We start from the raw sequence: 17,230 nt of genomic DNA, 5'->3' as shown, positions 1-17,230 counted from the left end.
ATTGATATGAGTCGACGTTACGAGTTTTCGAGAGAAAAATTTTGCGAAAGGTTTATGGTGCTTTGCGTATTGGCCACGGCGAATATCGCATTCGATGGAACGATGAGCTGTACGAGATATACGATGACATTGACATAGTTCAGCGAATTGAAAGACAGCTAGACTCTGGCTAGGTCATGTTGTCCGGATGGATGAAAACACTCCAGCTCTGAAAGTATTCGACGCAGTACCCGCCGGGGGAGGCAGAGGAAGAGGAAGACCTCCACTCCGTTGGAAGGACCAGGTGGAGAAGGACCTGGCTTCGCTTGGAATATCCAATTGGAGCCACGTAGCGAAGAAACGAAAGAAGAAACGACTGGCGCGCTGTCGTTAACTCGGCTATAATCGCGTAAGCGGTGTCTACGCCAATTAAGAAGAAGAAGAAGATAGTAAATTTACAAGACATCTTATTAAAAGCCTTAGAAAAAAACCATTTTCGCCCTATATCTTGTACACTTTTGACAGAATTTGCAGGAATTTTTGCCCGAATTGGAGTTTTTAATACCATTTTGCCGCTTCCCAAGACGTTGCCCCGGGGCGGCGGACCCCTTCACCCCTTCCCCTACGCCACTGGTCATATCTGTAAACTGCTAACCACATCTGAATACCTTTGGCTGTTCAATTTCCATTTCTACAATTTCTAGACTAGCATATTATCTCTATTTTTATAGAACAACAATCACGCTCGATATTTTATTCCAAGTAATTTCCCTGAATATTTATATACATAATTTAGTTTATTATAATATCTTCTCATCTTATATGAACAGCTATTTTTGTATATAAATGCAAAGCGCTATTTCGAGTATAATCAAACCGTTAGTGGCTGTTCTAGAGGAACTTTCTTAGCAAATACTCAGAACCGTCCTTGAAAAAAAAGTAATTCAGCAAAAATGCGTACGTTCGGCGTTTGCTTAGTACTGGTGTTGTTCGTGGCGATGCTGGTCGGCACCAGCGGTAATCCCGTCGGCGATAATAATCCTCACATTAGAGGCAGCCGATCATCCGGTCATTCAACAATCTTTGTCAACTGTCGACGACCAGCAAGGACATGAGAATGAAGGCGATCGCTTGGCACGGGGCTACGGAGGCCACCATGGTGAGCATCATGACGGGTATTATGGTTGGCATCATGGTGGGCATCATGGTTAGAGTCACTACAAATTAAAAAAAAATATATATCTTTATTTTGAATTGTGAAAATAAACATTTGATTTAACAAATTATTGGAATAAAACTAAAAAACTTGCAAGAATAAATTTTGTGTTCTCTTTAAAAATAATCACGAAATATTGTGTAAAATGAAATTTAAAACTCTTCAGTATCAGCCAATCCAATGTTAAATTAAATTGTTGTCCCAGTGCATAGATCTTTTAGAAGATCACACATTTCTTTTCAGCAATTTCAACTGTATTAATGAGTTCCTAAAGTTAATAGTAAGTGCAGAATTTTAATTGGTTAAAATAAGAAATGTGAGGTCGAAAAACGTAAGAATACTTAAAAATATATGAAGTTGATTTACAACCATAAAGTCGATAAAAAATGCTTATATCAGGTTGGTGATTGGACGTGGAAGTGAATGTGATGTCGAAACTGCTCGACGAAATGTCATTCCAAAAATGAGCCAATCAAGGTGATGCTAATTGTTTTTCCACAGGGTGACACGGTCAACAAGGAATACTATTTGTCCATTTTGAAGCGTCTGCGTAAAGAAATTTGTCGTAAACGACGGGATTTGTGGGCAAAAGTTCATTTATTTGTCGATAATCCAGAACCAAAATACCTCAGTTTCAACTTCCTGTACTAAAAGGTACAACACTCACTCTATCCCCCCAGCTAAATACTTGGGAGTGGAAACTGACACCAAACTGTCCTGGAAAATAAATATAAAAAAAGAATAAATAAAGCATATTTGGCCTACTATATTTGCAAGAGAATCGTCGGAATGAATATATCCAGTATAATCATGTGGATGTATACGGCTGTCATAAGACCTATACTTACATATGGAGCTCTGGTATGGTGGCCAGCGGTAAACAAACAGTACAACATTAGAAAATTAAATGGAATACAAAGAGCAGCTTGTGCAGGATTTACTGGTGCAATCAAGTCATGTCCGACTGACGCGCTCAATGTGGTCCTGCATCAACTACCCACGGACATCTTTATTCACAAAACAGCAGCATATGCGGCGATAAGAATAAAATAATTGGGTGGTTGGAATCAGCAGAACTACGGACATAGTGTAATACTAAACAAGCTCACCATTAGTAAATCAGACTACATTATCATTATCCCAAAGCTGGATTTCAATAGACACTGCTAGGTGAGGATACCATCTAGACGAGAATGGAGAAGAGGTTCAATAGGAGAGGAGGATACCATCTCAGTCTATACCGACGGGCCCAAAATGGACTGCGGAGTAGGCACGGGGGTATTCTCCGCTGATCTAGGCATATCTCTATCAATACTTCTACCGAACTCGGCTAGCATCTTCCAAGCAGAAGTACTAGGCATAGAAAAAGCCTGCAAAGTTCTTTTAGAAAACCACGGGAATATACATAAAGCAACTATATTTACGGATAGCCAGGCGGCGCTCCTGGCCTTCTAGCATAGTTGACAACTGCAAGAGAGCATTACGCTCAATAAAAGACAAGCTCCAACTAGACTTGATCTGGGTTCCCGGCCACAGGAACATTTTCGGTAACGAAAACGCAGACGAGTTGGCAAAGGCAGGAGCTTTCCTCAACGAATCCGAGGCGGAGCTAATACTAAGCCCGCTAGAATAGATCAAAGGAGAGATCAATAGACAATTTCAACAAGTTGCAAATAACAGGTGGAAAAACATTACAAAATACGTCATATCTAAACAATTATGGCCAACATATGACAGGAAAAGAACCAACGACCTACCAAATAGGTCAAGAAAAAGCATCTACAGAGTAACAGCTACCACAACAGGGCACTGGTCATTTGGGGAACATGCGTCCAAAATGGGTATGCCTACAACAACATCTGCCGAGGCTGCGGAATAGCAGGGGACAAGGAAACAATTTTCCACTTTCTCTGTGAATGCCCAGCCCTAGCACTGATCCGACACAAAACATTTGGAATCCATCAAACACCAAACCTTGAATGGATTTCTACTAAAAGCTTATCAGACATAAGTAGCTTCATCGAAACCTCAAAATGGTTTGAAAGGGAAGGCAGATACAGAAGGTTATACGAATAGTGTACCAAAATGGCACATCAAGTGCTAATTGAGACCGATAGGGCTGCTCTCCTACCTACCTACCTACCTGTCGATAATCACATTCTGGTTTAATTTGTTTGACCTTTTGGTCAAACTCGAAAAGAGAGCCTTGGGTCATCCAGCGTGCTCGCCATATTTTTTTTCTTTCTCTTCCTTTGCTTCTGATTTCAAAACTGAACAATCCGCTTTCGGGTACTTGCCAGGAGTCCTTTGAAGCCATTAATAGTCATTCACTGAAGTTACTGAAGGCCATCACAGCCGAATCTAATATAAGTGTGTGAAAAATTGGATTAAGCGTTACCATTTTTAAATGCGAAAATAATAAATAGTTTTTACTTTATTATAAAAACAATAATGAGTGCTTCGCAGTCTCACCACCAAGGCCGTAGGCATTCTTTAAATGCCTACTTCAGCTTTGTCGAGGCAACAAAAACAACGCCTGACAAAAAAAAAATGTAACGACTATGATGAGTCATCGCGGCGATCAGCGCAGTCAGCAGAAGCAGCAGTAAACAACAAAGGGGCAACAATAAATGCGCCAACAACAGACACTATGCATGTAGTACCAGCTAGCACCCGAACAGCAAAGGAAAACAAAACGCAAGGTGCGTATGTACCAGAGAACTGCAACGAGTAATAAATTTTTGTTTATACTTAAGTACTGATCCGTTACTCTGTCTGATTCTGCCAGTTCAGTTCATGTACACGAAGCGAACTGTTTTATTCAAATCAGCGATAGAGAACAACTTTGTATCACTAGCGATCGGCTTATACCTGATTTGTTTATGAACGTTCGTATCAGCAGAAAATACCCAAAGTGATGCAAACTCATGCTTCAATGATTGAAATGATCGACAGCGTTCGGTTTGTATTTCATACCCTAAACACTGATTTTCTCTAGTGCACTTCTGTTCTATTTCTATTTGTATACATGTATGTATGTATATATATATAAGTATGCTATATGTAAAAGGGAAATTCCATCGAGTACATACATACCTACAACAAATGTATGTATGTACATATGTACGTATTCGATGCAATTTCCATTGTTTACGCTTCGAAAATTTGTAACACGCGCACATTTTCAAAGCTGATACATTTTTTGCCACACATGATTCAAATCAGTGACATGATACGATTGCAACCGAAGCCAGCCATACGTTTACACGATCGTGATTGCCGAAGAACAGATTGTTCGTGTTGCATCAGGTCAGTTGACGCTGGCAGATACACGAATTGATTAACAATGTTGTCTATGCTGAACTGAATTGATTTGATTGTGTTTTTGGCACGACTGATTGTTCTGATTTTATCATACTCGTTGCAGCTCTCTGGTATGTACCATGCAAAAAAGGACCATCTGTTTAGACTGGTATTGACCGCTACGTAAATGTAAAAAGGAAATCGAGTCCAATTAAATCAGCGGTCAATAACAAAAAATGGCAAAAAGCCAGAAATCCTAAATGGCAACAGATTTGCCTTGCTGAGCAAGGAGACTAACGATGATTCAAAGGGTACTACCGCAGTCATGAATGCCAAACCCCCTCCAATTTATTTGCGGGAGCGTAGCTCAAATGCACTTGTCTCCAAACTAAGCAATTTAATAGGCACAAACAATTTTCATATTGTGCCCTTGGAAAAAGGTAACATAGATTAAACAAAAATTCAAACATACACTGAAAAAAGTTTCATGAATATTGTAAAGTACTTGTCAAACAGGCCTAGTTGTTGTCATAAAAGGTATAGAGTCTTCGGTAGACTCTAACGATGTGAAAAAAGCACTGGAAGAAGGTGGTTTTAGCATTAAATCAGTAGTAAATATTTTTAATAGGAACAAAGTCCCACAACCAATGTTCAAAATAGAACTGATGCCACAACTAAACCAACTAAAGAAAAATGAAATACACCCGATTTACAATTTAAAATATCTGCTCCATCGCAGAATCACCGTTGAGGAACCACATAAGAGAAATGGTCCAGTACAATGTACAAACTGCCAAGAGTATGGACACACGAAAGCATATTGCACTCTACCCACTGTCTGTGTGGTGTGTGGTGATCTACATCCTACTTCAAAATGTACTCTTAAAAAAGCGGATTTAAATAAAAAATGCTGCAATTCTGGAGGAAATTGCACTGCTAACAACAGAGGTTGCCCGGTATATAAAGATTTGAAATCGAAGTTGTCACAGGGCATTCAAGCACGGCGTAACCAAATGCTGAATATTCCTCCTAATGAAAATATTGAAATCCCCGTCCATATTTCAAAACCAAATCTTAAGGACAATGCTACACAAGGGAGCTATGCAAACGTGGTGAAAGGCAATACTGCACAAATGCAATTGCCCTAAAACCAACCAAATGGAAGCGTTGAAACAATGATTTTCAAACTTGCCCAATGTATGACACAATTTATGGCTTAAATGCAAAATATGATTCAAGAGATAATCAAATCACAAAATCAAATGTTGCAAACTTTTTTAAGTAAAAAATGAGTGTTGTGAACATTTGTTTATGGAATGCTAACGGTGTTAACCAACATAAATTGGAACTTATTAGATTTCTGGATGAAAATAATATTGCTGTAATGCTTTTGTCAGGAACTCATCTTACGAACAAAAACAATTTATACCGAGATTTAGAATATACGTTACAAATCACCTAGATGGAAAGGCGCATGGAGGAACAGCAGTGTTGGTTAGAAAACGGTTAGAATCTTATGCCACAGCGCAATTACAAGCTACAACAATAACTATAAAAAATCGCTGCGGGGACTTAAACCTGTCAGCTATGTATATACTGCCCATAAATATTGAGCACAAAATAAATACAGGAAGAGATATTGGCGAAAGCATAAGAGAACTCAATGATATAATAACTAACACAGCTGTCTTGGCATCACCAAACAAAAGCTATAATCCGCTTGGTTTCAGAAAAATCTCCAATAGAGAAATATGTAGAAAAGCTTGTAAATGAAAAAAGGCGTGCAAGGCGTGAATGGCAGAAAAATAGCTCCCCTTCCACTCAGCTTCAAATGAAATCTTATGCACGTAAATTAAAAAAAGCGCTTAAACGTGAGGAAGAATTCAATACCGAAATGTATATAAAGAAGCTGTGTCCAAATTCAAGCAAGCAAAATTCCCTTTGAAAAGCCCAAAAGTCCCTGAAGCCACCAACTAACTCCAACATGCCTATACGAGACACAAGTGGAAATTGGGCTCGAAGTGACGAGGAAAAGGCCAATTCTTTTGCAAATCACCTAGAAAATATATTTCAACCAAATCGCCCAAAGAACAACTTTGAGTTGTACAGCTTACCCAACACAGTTAACGAGTCACTCGAGTCTTTTAAGACTTCACCTTCTGTAATTATTGGAACAATAAAAGAACTTAAGCCAAAAATGTCATCTCGGATACTATCCTAATTCATGGAAAAAGTCGCAGATTATCTTGATAGATAAACCTGAGAAAGACTTAACATAGCCGTCTTCATACAGACCAATCAGTCTTATACGCTGTCTTTCTAAAATATTTGAAAAAGTGTTACTATCAAAGATATCTCTTTTCCTCCACAAAAATAATATAATACCTACGCAACAATTCGGGTTTCGTGAGAAACATAGCACGATAGAGCAAGTAAATAGAATAACTAACGAAATAAGAAAAGCATTTGAGCACAGAGAGTACTGTTCAGCTATATTTCTAGACGTGGCTCAGGCGTTAGATAAGGTGTGGCATGAACGCCTTTTATATAAGATTTAAAACATTCTACCTTTAAAACTGTATAAAACATTGGAATCTTATTTAAAAAATAGAAAAATTATGGTAAAAGTGGGAGATTTCATATCTGATAACGACAGATAAGAACTGGTGTACCACAGGGCAGCGTTTTAGGCCCAACTCTATATATCATATATACAGCAGATCTTCCAACAGCTTACAATGTATTAACTTCAACTTTTGCGGACGACACAGCTATAGTGTGCCGTAACAACTGCCACATTTTAGCATCAAGAATAGTAGCGGAACATTTAAGGTTTGTCGAAGAATGGCTAGCGAACTGGCGTGTAAATGTGAATGAATTTTCGCTAAGACCAAAAACGTGTCCGGCAGTAAAAATGAATAATATTTTAGTAGCCTAAGCGAATGAAGTAACTTATCTTGGTATTCACCTAGATAGAAGACTTACGTGGAGAAAACATAAATCTAGCAAAATAACTTGCATGAAGATAAGAGCTGCAAATTTAAATTGGCTTTTAAATAAAAACTCCAAACTTTGCATAGACAACAAAGTACTTTTATATAATGCAGTCATAAAGCCGATTTGGATGTATGACATTCAACTGTGGGGTACGACCTGTGCAACTAATATTGAAATAATACAAAGGTTCCTATCGAAAATGCTACGAACAATTACGTGTTCACCATGGTACACGCGTTAGTATAAATATACATTAGAAGAAGACAGCAGAGTTAAATATACATATATATAAACATATAAACTTCAAGATCACCCAAACACTTTGGCTAATGCTTTGGTACATTCCTGCCATCAAACAAGCCTTAAAAGAAGAGATATGCCTTCGTACTAAAGAGCAATGTATCACCAAAACAGCTCAATCACTTGCTTGAGCTTGTCTAGTTTTTAAATAGATGTAATATTTTATAACTTAGTGTTAGGCTTTTAAAACAAAAAGCAGATTCAATAAATAAAAAAAGATATTGCAAAAAAAAAAACTTTTTAAAACGACGAGTTAAATTTACCAAACATTTTATCCAAATATATTATGTTTTCCTCCACACTTTAATCTTTCACGAACATGCATCAAAGAAATAAAAAATAAGTGTACTACAATATGCTGTTTGATAATATTGAAAACATTTCAAAATGAAACAAGTAAGGAAGGGCTAAGTTCGGGTGTCACCGAACATTTTATACTCTCGCATGATAAAGTGATAAACGAGATTTCATTATCCGTCATTTACATACTTTTTAATTTCGCTGTAAAATTAATTAGATTAGTAGTTCCTGAGATATGGTTTTTGGTCCATAAGTGGGCGACGCCACGCCCATTTTCAATTTTTAAAAAAACCTGGGTGCAGCTTCCTTCTGCCATTTCTTCCGTAAAATTTAGTGTTTCTGACGTTTTTTGTTAGTCGGTTAACGCACTTTTAGTGATTTTCAACATAACCTTTGTATGGGAGGTGGGCGAGGTTATTATCCGGTTTCTTCCATTTTTGAACTGTATATGGAAATGCCTGAAGATAACGACTCTGTAGAGTTTGGTTGACATAGCTATAGTAGTTTCCGAGATATGTACAAAAAACTCCCACTTTTCTAAAAAAATTACGTTCAAATATGCCCCTCCCTAATGCGATCCTTTGTGCCAAATTTCACTTTAATATATTTATTTATGGCTTAGTTATGACACTTTATAAGTTTTCAGTTTCCACCATTTTGCGGGCGTGGCAGAGGGCCGATTTTGCCCATCTTCGAACTTAACCTTCTTATGGAGCCAAGGAATACGTGTACCAAGTTTCATCATGATATCTCAATTTTTACTCAAGTTACAGCTTGCACGGACGGACGGACGGACGGACACACAGACAGACATCCGGATTTCAACTCTACTCGTCACCCTGATCACTTTGGTATATATAACCCAATATCTGACTCTTTTAGTTTTAGGACTTACAAACAACCGTTATGTGAACAAAACTATAATATGTACTCTCCTTAGCAACTTTGTTGCGAGAGTATAAAAATTATTGGTGGAGTGCTTTCTTTCACCAACGCATTTGCTGGTCACTAGTATATCTCCGGTCCAACTGACCGATTCCTACGTCACAGTGTGAAAATGGAAATCGGACTACAATCACTCCCATTTTTCATGTAACAAAATTTTAAATTCGTTTTGATTCTTTCACTTATATTGAAATCAAGAAGAAATTAATATAACGAGAAAAACTTAGTACGAATGATTCTTTCTGAGTATGCTACATTATAACTAAAAATTGGCCTAGTCCAGCTAATACTATTCTTGCTTCCGGTACCAAATATGTTGTGCCTTTTCACCGAAAATATCGTGCCTTATATGGGATATACAATTGAAACTTAGATATACTGTTTTTCGGATAATTATATGTCAGTATGTCTAAAATTATCAATACTTCCTTCAGCTCCCATATACCTAATACAACGATTTTTGAAATTTTTTTTTATAAAATTTGACGAAAACTTGACCTATCCCCCATATGTCATATATCAGGATTTTCATACATCCGAATAACTATACTTTATGAAACCCAGGATACATAAGATAAAATCGGATGACACTACCCAAACTCCCATATACTACATATAATTATTTTCGTTTCTCTAACAAACTTTCTTCCGAATATGGCGGTCAGTGTATGAGTTATATAAAGTATACAAGGTGTATTCCAAACAAAGAAAAACTTCAATACAGCTTTATGCACGGTCCAAAGCATGTCGAACGAGTGTTTTAGATCGTTGGCCGGTATGCCGGTGCAAGCTTTTTGAATGGCCTCTACGTCTGCATAACGCTTTCCTTTCATGGGCAAATATGCAATGCCATATCAGGTTAATATGGGGAGTGGTTACTGGTTAAAATGTGATTTTTATCAAATAATCGGTCACAAGCGTTGATCGAAGAGATTATTATTTCGGCTGATTTTTGATAAATCACGCAAAATTTCGATGGAATTCCTGGTGATGACGGATTTTGATTGGCCCACATGTTGATCGTCATTTAAGTCCTCACGACCACTGTGCAAAATCCGAAGCTGTGCGGCTTTCTATGTAACCAGTTTTTTTTGTGCACATACGAGTACATACATACATATGTACTTTATGTAATGAATCTCGTCATCAACAATTGAACGGACAATTTCAATGCAAAGTATGGCGATTTTGGCTTATTTTTGCATGTGATTCATGATTGGCATTGCGCTTACATTGAGATGAGATTGGTTTGATATTGAAGTACCGAGATAAAATTTTTTGCACCCTGTATGCACTTTCAAAAGTATTTTAATTGTTGCGTACTTCATGAATATCGAATAATTTTCTAGTTATAATTAACAATAATGTTAACAATTTTTACTAAAACTGGTAGTACAACAACAACTAGTTCAGTTAGTTCATTATAATATGTCCCATAGAAGGAAAACCGTGAAAATATGCTGTCGTGCTCGCATTGACCAATTCTCAGAAATTACTGAAGCGCTCGAGTAAGCCGCACGTAATTTGGATTACACGGAGCATTAGTCAACTCAATACGATGCAGAAAGCGAATGAGTTGTGTGGTTGACCTGGTCAGGTGATAGCCGTGATGCATCACTAAATGAGAGCGTGCAAATCCGAGTCATCGCAAGTGATGGTTTGAGTTGCCAACTGTTGACTGTCATATCCAGTGGCGTAGCTACAACTTCGGACGCACGGGGCCAAGGATTGTCTGCCGCCCCCCTTTATCTACTTACCTACAAGTTTCATGAGGAGGTTCGAACAAAAGTGAATTTTTACAAAATACCTTCGATATTAAGTATATACAATTTAGGAACTAGAAGCCACGCATATTCTGAAGTTCCAAAATTCTCACAATACAGTTTTTGAGGAAATAGATAGTAATGAAAATTAACAGTCAGCCTCGGATGAGAGACCCTCCTTTTTATGACGACCATGGCAAACGAAATAAGGACTACGATTTGAGGGCATGGGCCTGGAATGTCCGGACCCTTAATTGGGAAGGTGCCGCTGCCCAGCTGGTTGATGTCCTCGCGAAAATAAAGGCTGACATCACCGCCGTCCAAGAAATGCGATGAACGGGGCAAGGACAAACACAACGAAGGTTCGACGTCGAGAAGCTGCAATCACAACAGACAGCCGAACGATTTTCTACTCGGCTTGCACTCCTGCTCTCTGAGAGCCCTCGTCAACAACACGGTATAAGGGAACTGTGGGATGGCATTTCAAACTCTTTACGTACAGCTGCAACCGAAACCATTGGTTTTCGGAAAGTGCAAAAGAACAGCTGGAACGACGAGGAGTGTCGTGTCGCAGCGGAGAGAAAACAGGCTGCCTACCTCGCAACGTTACGATCGACCACTACAAGTGCGGGATGGGATAGATACCGAGAGTTGAAAAGGGAAGCGAGACGCATATGCAGACAGAAAAAGAAGAGGCTGAAATGCATGAGTACGAAGAGCTTGATAAGCTGGCCGACAAGGGTAATGCTCGAAAATTCTACGAAAAAATGCGGCGGAGCATACTCGTGTAGAACCCCCAAAGGTGATCTAGTGATCGATGCCCAGAGCATACTTAAATTATGGAGGGAACACTTCTCCAGTCTGCTGAATGGCAGTGAACGCACAACACCAGGAGAAGGAGAACCCGATTCCCCAATCGATGATGATGGAGCAGACGCTCCATTACCCGACCATGAAGAAGTTCGAATAGCAATTGCCCGCCTGAAGAACAACAAAGCGGCAGGGGCCGACAGATTGCCGGCCGAGCTATTCAAACACGGCATCGAAGAACTGATAAGGAGCATGCATCAGCTTCTTTGTAAAATATGGTTGGACGAAAGCATGCCCAACGATTGGAATTTAAGTTCGCTATGCCTAATCCATAAAAAAGGAGACCTCACAATCTGCGCCAACTACCGTGGGATTAGCCTCCTCAACATCGCATATAAGGTTCTATCGAGTGTAACGAGTGTGAAAGATTAAAGCGCACTGTCAACAAACTGATTGAACCTGATCAGTGTGACTTAAGATCTGACAAATCGACAACTGACCTGATATTTACCATGCGCCAAATCTTGGAAAAGACCCCTGAAAAGAGAATCGACACACACCACCTCTTCGTCGATTTCAAAGCTGCTTTCGACAGCACGAAAAGGAGCTGCCTTAATGTCGCGATGTCTGAATTTGGTATCCCCGCGAAACTAATACGGCTGTGTAAACTGACTTTGAATAACACCAAAAGCTCCGTCAGGATCGGGAAGGACCTCTCCGAGCCGTTCGATACCAAACGAGGTTTCAGACAAGCTGCAGAACTAAATAGAAAAGGTACCATCTTCTATAAGAGTGTACAGCTGCTGGCGTATGCCGATGATATTGATATGAGTCGACGTTACGAGTTTTCGAGAGAAAAATTCTGCGAAAGGTTTATGGTGCTTTGCGTATTGGCCACGGCGAATATCGCATTCGATGGAACGATGAGCTGTACGAGATATACGATGACATTGACATAGTTCAGCGAATTGAAAGACAGCTAGACTCTGGCTAGGTCATGTTGTCCGGATGGATGAAAACACTCCAGCTCTGAAAGTATTCGACGCAGTACCCGCCGGGGGAGGCAGAGGAAGAGGAAGACCTCCACTCCGTTGGAAGGACCAGGTGGAGAAGGACCTGGCTTCGCTTGGAATATCCAATTGGAGCCACGTAGCGAAGAAACGAAAGAAGAAACGACTGGCGCGCTGTCGTTAACTCGGCTATAATCGCGTAAGCGGTGTCTACGCCAATTAAGAAGAAGAAGAAGATAGTAAATTTACAAGACATCTTATTAAAAGCCTTAGAAAAAAACCATTTTCGCCCTATATCTTGTACACTTTTGACAGAATTTGCAGGAATTTTTGCCCGAATTGGAGTTTTTAAATACCATTTTGCCGCTTCCCAAGACGTTGCCCCCGGGGCGGCGGACCCCTTCACCCCTTCCCCTAGCTACGCCACTGGTCATATCTGTAAACTGCTAACCACATCTGAATACCTTTGGCTGTTCAATTTCCATTTCTACAATTTCTAGACTAGCATATTATCTCTATTTTTATAGAACAACAATCACGCTCGATATTTTATTCCAAGTAATTTCCCTGAATATTTATATACATAATTTAGTTTATTATAATATCTTCTCATCTTATATGAACAGCTATTTTTGTATATAAATGCAAAGCGCTATTTCGAGTATAATCAAACCGTTAGTGGCTGTTCTAGAGGAACTTTCTTGGCAAATACTCAGAACCGTCCTTGAAAAAAAAGTAATTCAGCAAAAATGCGTACGTTCGGCGTTTGCTTAGTACTGGTGTTCTTCGTGGCGATGCTGGTCGGCACCAGCGGTAATCCCGTCGGCGATAATGTTCCTCACATTAGAGGCAGCCGATCATCCGGTGATTCAACAATCTTTGTCAACTGTCGACGACCAGCAAGGACATGAGAATGAAGGCGATCGCTTGGCACGGGGCTACGGAGGCCACCATGGTGAGCATCATGACGGGTATTATGGTTGGCATCATGGTGGGCATCATGGTTAGAGTCACTACAAATTAAAAAAAAATATATATATCTTTATTTTGAATTGTGAAAGTAAACATTTGATTTAACAAATTATTGGAATAAAACTAAAAAACTTGCAAGAATAAATTTTGTGTTCTCTTTAAAAATAATCACGAAATATTGTGTAAAATGAAATTTAAAACTCTTCAGTATCAGCCAATCCAATGTTAAATTAAATTGTTGTCCCAGTGCATAGATCTTTTAGAAGATCACACATTTCTTTTCAGCAATTTCAACTGTATTAATGAGTTCCTAAAGTTAATAGTAAGTGCAGAATTTTAATTGGTTAAAATAAGAAATGTGAGGTCGAAAAACGTAAGAATACTTAAAAATATATGAAGTTGATTTACAACCATAAAGTCGATAAAAAATGCTTATATCAGGTTGGTGATTGGACGTGGAAGTGAATGTGATGTCGAAACTGCTCGACGAAATGTCATTCCAAAAATGAGCCAATCAAGGTGATGCTAATTGTTTTTCCACAGGGTGACACGGTCAACAAGGAATACTATTTGTCCATTTTGAAGCGTCTGCGTAAAGAAATTTGTCGTAAACGACGGGATTTGTGGGCAAAAGTTCATTTATTTGTCGATAATCCAGAACCAAAATACCTCAGTTTCAACTTCCTGTACTAAAAGGTACAACACTCACTCTATCCCCCCAGCTAAATACTTGGGAGTGGAAACTGACACCAAACTGTCCTGGAAAATAAATATAAAAAAAGAATAAATAAAGCATATTTGGCCTACTATACTTGCAAGAGAATCGTCAGCAAGAATTGGGCCTCAAACCCAGTATAATCATGTGGACGTATACGGCTGTCATAAGACCAATACTTACATATGAAGCTCTGGTATGGTGGCCAGCGCTAAACAAACAGTACAACATTAGAAAATTAAATGGAATACAAAGAGCAGCATGTGCAGGAGTTACTGGTGCAATCAAGTCATGTCCGACTGACGCGCTCAATGTGGTCCTGCATCAACTACCCATAGACATCTTTATTCACAAAACAGCAGCATATGCGGCGATAAGAATAAAATAATTGGGTGGTTGGAATCAGCAGAACTACGGACATAGTGTAATACTAAACAACCTCACCATTAGTAAATCAGACTCCATTATCATTATCCCAAAGCTGGATTTCAATAGACACTGCTAGGTGAGGATACCATCTAGACGAGAATTGAGAAGAGGTTCAATAGGAGAGGAGGATACCATCTCAGTCTATACCGACGGGCCCAAAATGGACTGCGGAGTAGGCACGGGGGTATTCTCCGCTGATCTAGGCATATCTCTATCTATACTTCTACCGAACTCGGGTAGCATCTTCCAAGCAGAAGTACTAGGCATAGAAAAAGCCTGCAAAGTTCTTTTAGAAAACCACGGGAATATACATAAAGCAACTATATTTACGGATAGCCAGGCGGCGCTCCTGGCCTTCTAGTATAGTTGACAACTGCAAGAGAGCACTACGCTCAATAAAAGACAAGCTCCAACTAGACTTGATCCGCTTTCCCGGCCACAGGAACATTTTCGGTAACGAAAAAGCAGACGAGTTGGCAAAGGCAGGAGCTTTCCTCAACAAATCCGAGGCGGAGCTAATACCAAGCCCGCTAGAATAGATCAAAGAAGAGATCGATAGACAATTTCAACAAGTTGCAAATAACAGGTGGAAAAACATTACAAAATGCGTCATATCTAAACAATTAAGGCCAACATATGACAGGAAAAGAACCAACGACCTACTAAATAGGTCAAGAAAAAGCATCTACAGAGTAACAGCTACCACAACAGGGCACTGGTCATTTGGGGAACATGCGTCCAAAATGGGTATGCCTACAACAACATCTGCCGAGGCTGCGGAATAGCAGGGGACAAGGAAACAATTTTCCACTTTCTCTGTGAATGCCCAGCCCTAGCACTGATCCGACACAAAACATTTGGAATCCATCAAACACCAAACCTTGAATGGATTTCTACTAAAAGCTTATCAGACATAAGTAGCTTCATCGAAACCTCAAAATGGTTTGAAAGGGAAGGTGAAACGTGATAGCAGATACAGAAGGTTCTACGAATAGTGTACCAAAATGGCACATCAAGTGCTAATTGAGACCGATAGGGCTGCTCTCCTACCTACCTACCTACCTACCTGTCGATAATCACATTCTGGTTTAATTTGTTTGACCTTTCGGTCAAACTCGAAAAGAGAGCCTTGGCTCATCCAGCGTGCTCGCCATATTTTTATACCCTGAACAGGGTATATTAAGTTTGTCACGAAGTTTGTAACACCCGGAAGGAATCGTCGGAGACCCTATAAAGTATATATATAAATGATCAGTATGAGATATGGTTTTTGGTCCATAAGTGGGCGACGCCACGCCCATTTTCAATTAAAAAAAGTCTGGGTGCATCTTCCTTCTGCCATTTCTTCCCTAAAATTTAGTGTTTCTGACGTTTTTTGTTAGTCGGTTAACGCACTTTTAGTGATTTTCAACATAACCATTGTATGGGAGGTGGGCGTGGTTATTATCTGATAAAAAAAACACATAAAAAACTACCGAGTAATGACAAACGAATTAACAAAGCTGGTCTGAATACCTCTATTATCTTTCCATTTACGAAAAGTGAGTCAAATAAATCAAATGTGCATTAATGAAAATTAATATAATGACAAATGCGGTGAAAAGGTTAGTTAAGTTCAAAATTTGATTACAATATTGTAAAAGTAAGGGGTTAAACTGCCTCTAGGAACGAACCGGGATAAAATATTTAATTTCTGACAAGAGAAAATAACTGCAAACTGTTCCATTTAGGGCACTTATTATAAATGTTATGCAAAGCATTTCCTTACGACTAGTATGTGGCTAATCCTTAACCTCAAATCCCATCGGAAATGCCCCAAGGCGAAAGTTATAATTGTTTTTGATTATCCGAATGGATTTGCCAACCAGGGTTTCACACTACCGAACCATATTCTAATATAGGTCTAACCAAAGTTGTAAACAGTGTTTTAGTAATATGCGGATCTCTAAATTCTTTAAACCAACAATTAACAAAACAGAGAATAACCTTTGCTTTCACGACTACGGTATCAAAATGAGGTTTAAAATTAAACCTGAAGGCAATAGTAACTCCACAATCAAAAAAGTTAAAAACTTACTCTAGTCTCTAGTTTTTTATTCCATTTCAGCAATGATCTACGGAAAAAGCACATCGTCTTACATCTTTGAGATTCAATGGCAAATCATTTCTATTACAGCCAGCAACCAAGGTGTTTAAGTCTCTTCGCAAAAGAAACCTTTCATCAATTGAAGTATATGATTTAACAAGTTTTACGTCGTCGGCATATTACAAAATATTTTAGCATTCTGTGACGGAAGAGATACATATATGTAATTAATTAATATTATAATATATCTACATATCTACATCTACATACATATATACATATGTATAAATAAAAATGAATCGTCAAAATGTATGTACGCTCATAACTCAATAACGCCTGGACCAATTTGGCCAATTCTTTTTCTTTCTAAGTTGAAGTTCAAAGAAGGTTTTTTTACGGCGAGAA

General features: G+C 38.9%; 1 long non-coding RNA gene across 1 annotated transcript; it reads left to right on the top strand.

Moving 5' to 3' along the window:
* Positions 1 to 627: 627 nt before the first annotated feature.
* On the top strand, positions 628 to 13,740 carry LOC126756459 (uncharacterized). The gene is made up of 2 exons (XR_007666580.1): positions 628 to 918; positions 13,360 to 13,740. It is a non-coding gene; the product is annotated as an uncharacterized LOC126756459 (long non-coding RNA).
* Positions 13,741 to 17,230: the final 3,490 nt, after the last annotated feature.

Source organism: Bactrocera neohumeralis, chromosome 4, assembly GCF_024586455.1.
Source record: "Bactrocera neohumeralis isolate Rockhampton chromosome 4, APGP_CSIRO_Bneo_wtdbg2-racon-allhic-juicebox.fasta_v2, whole genome shotgun sequence".
Lineage (NCBI taxonomy): Eukaryota > Metazoa > Arthropoda > Insecta > Diptera > Tephritidae > Bactrocera > Bactrocera neohumeralis.
This window is presented reverse-complemented; position numbering and strand designations above follow the sequence as displayed.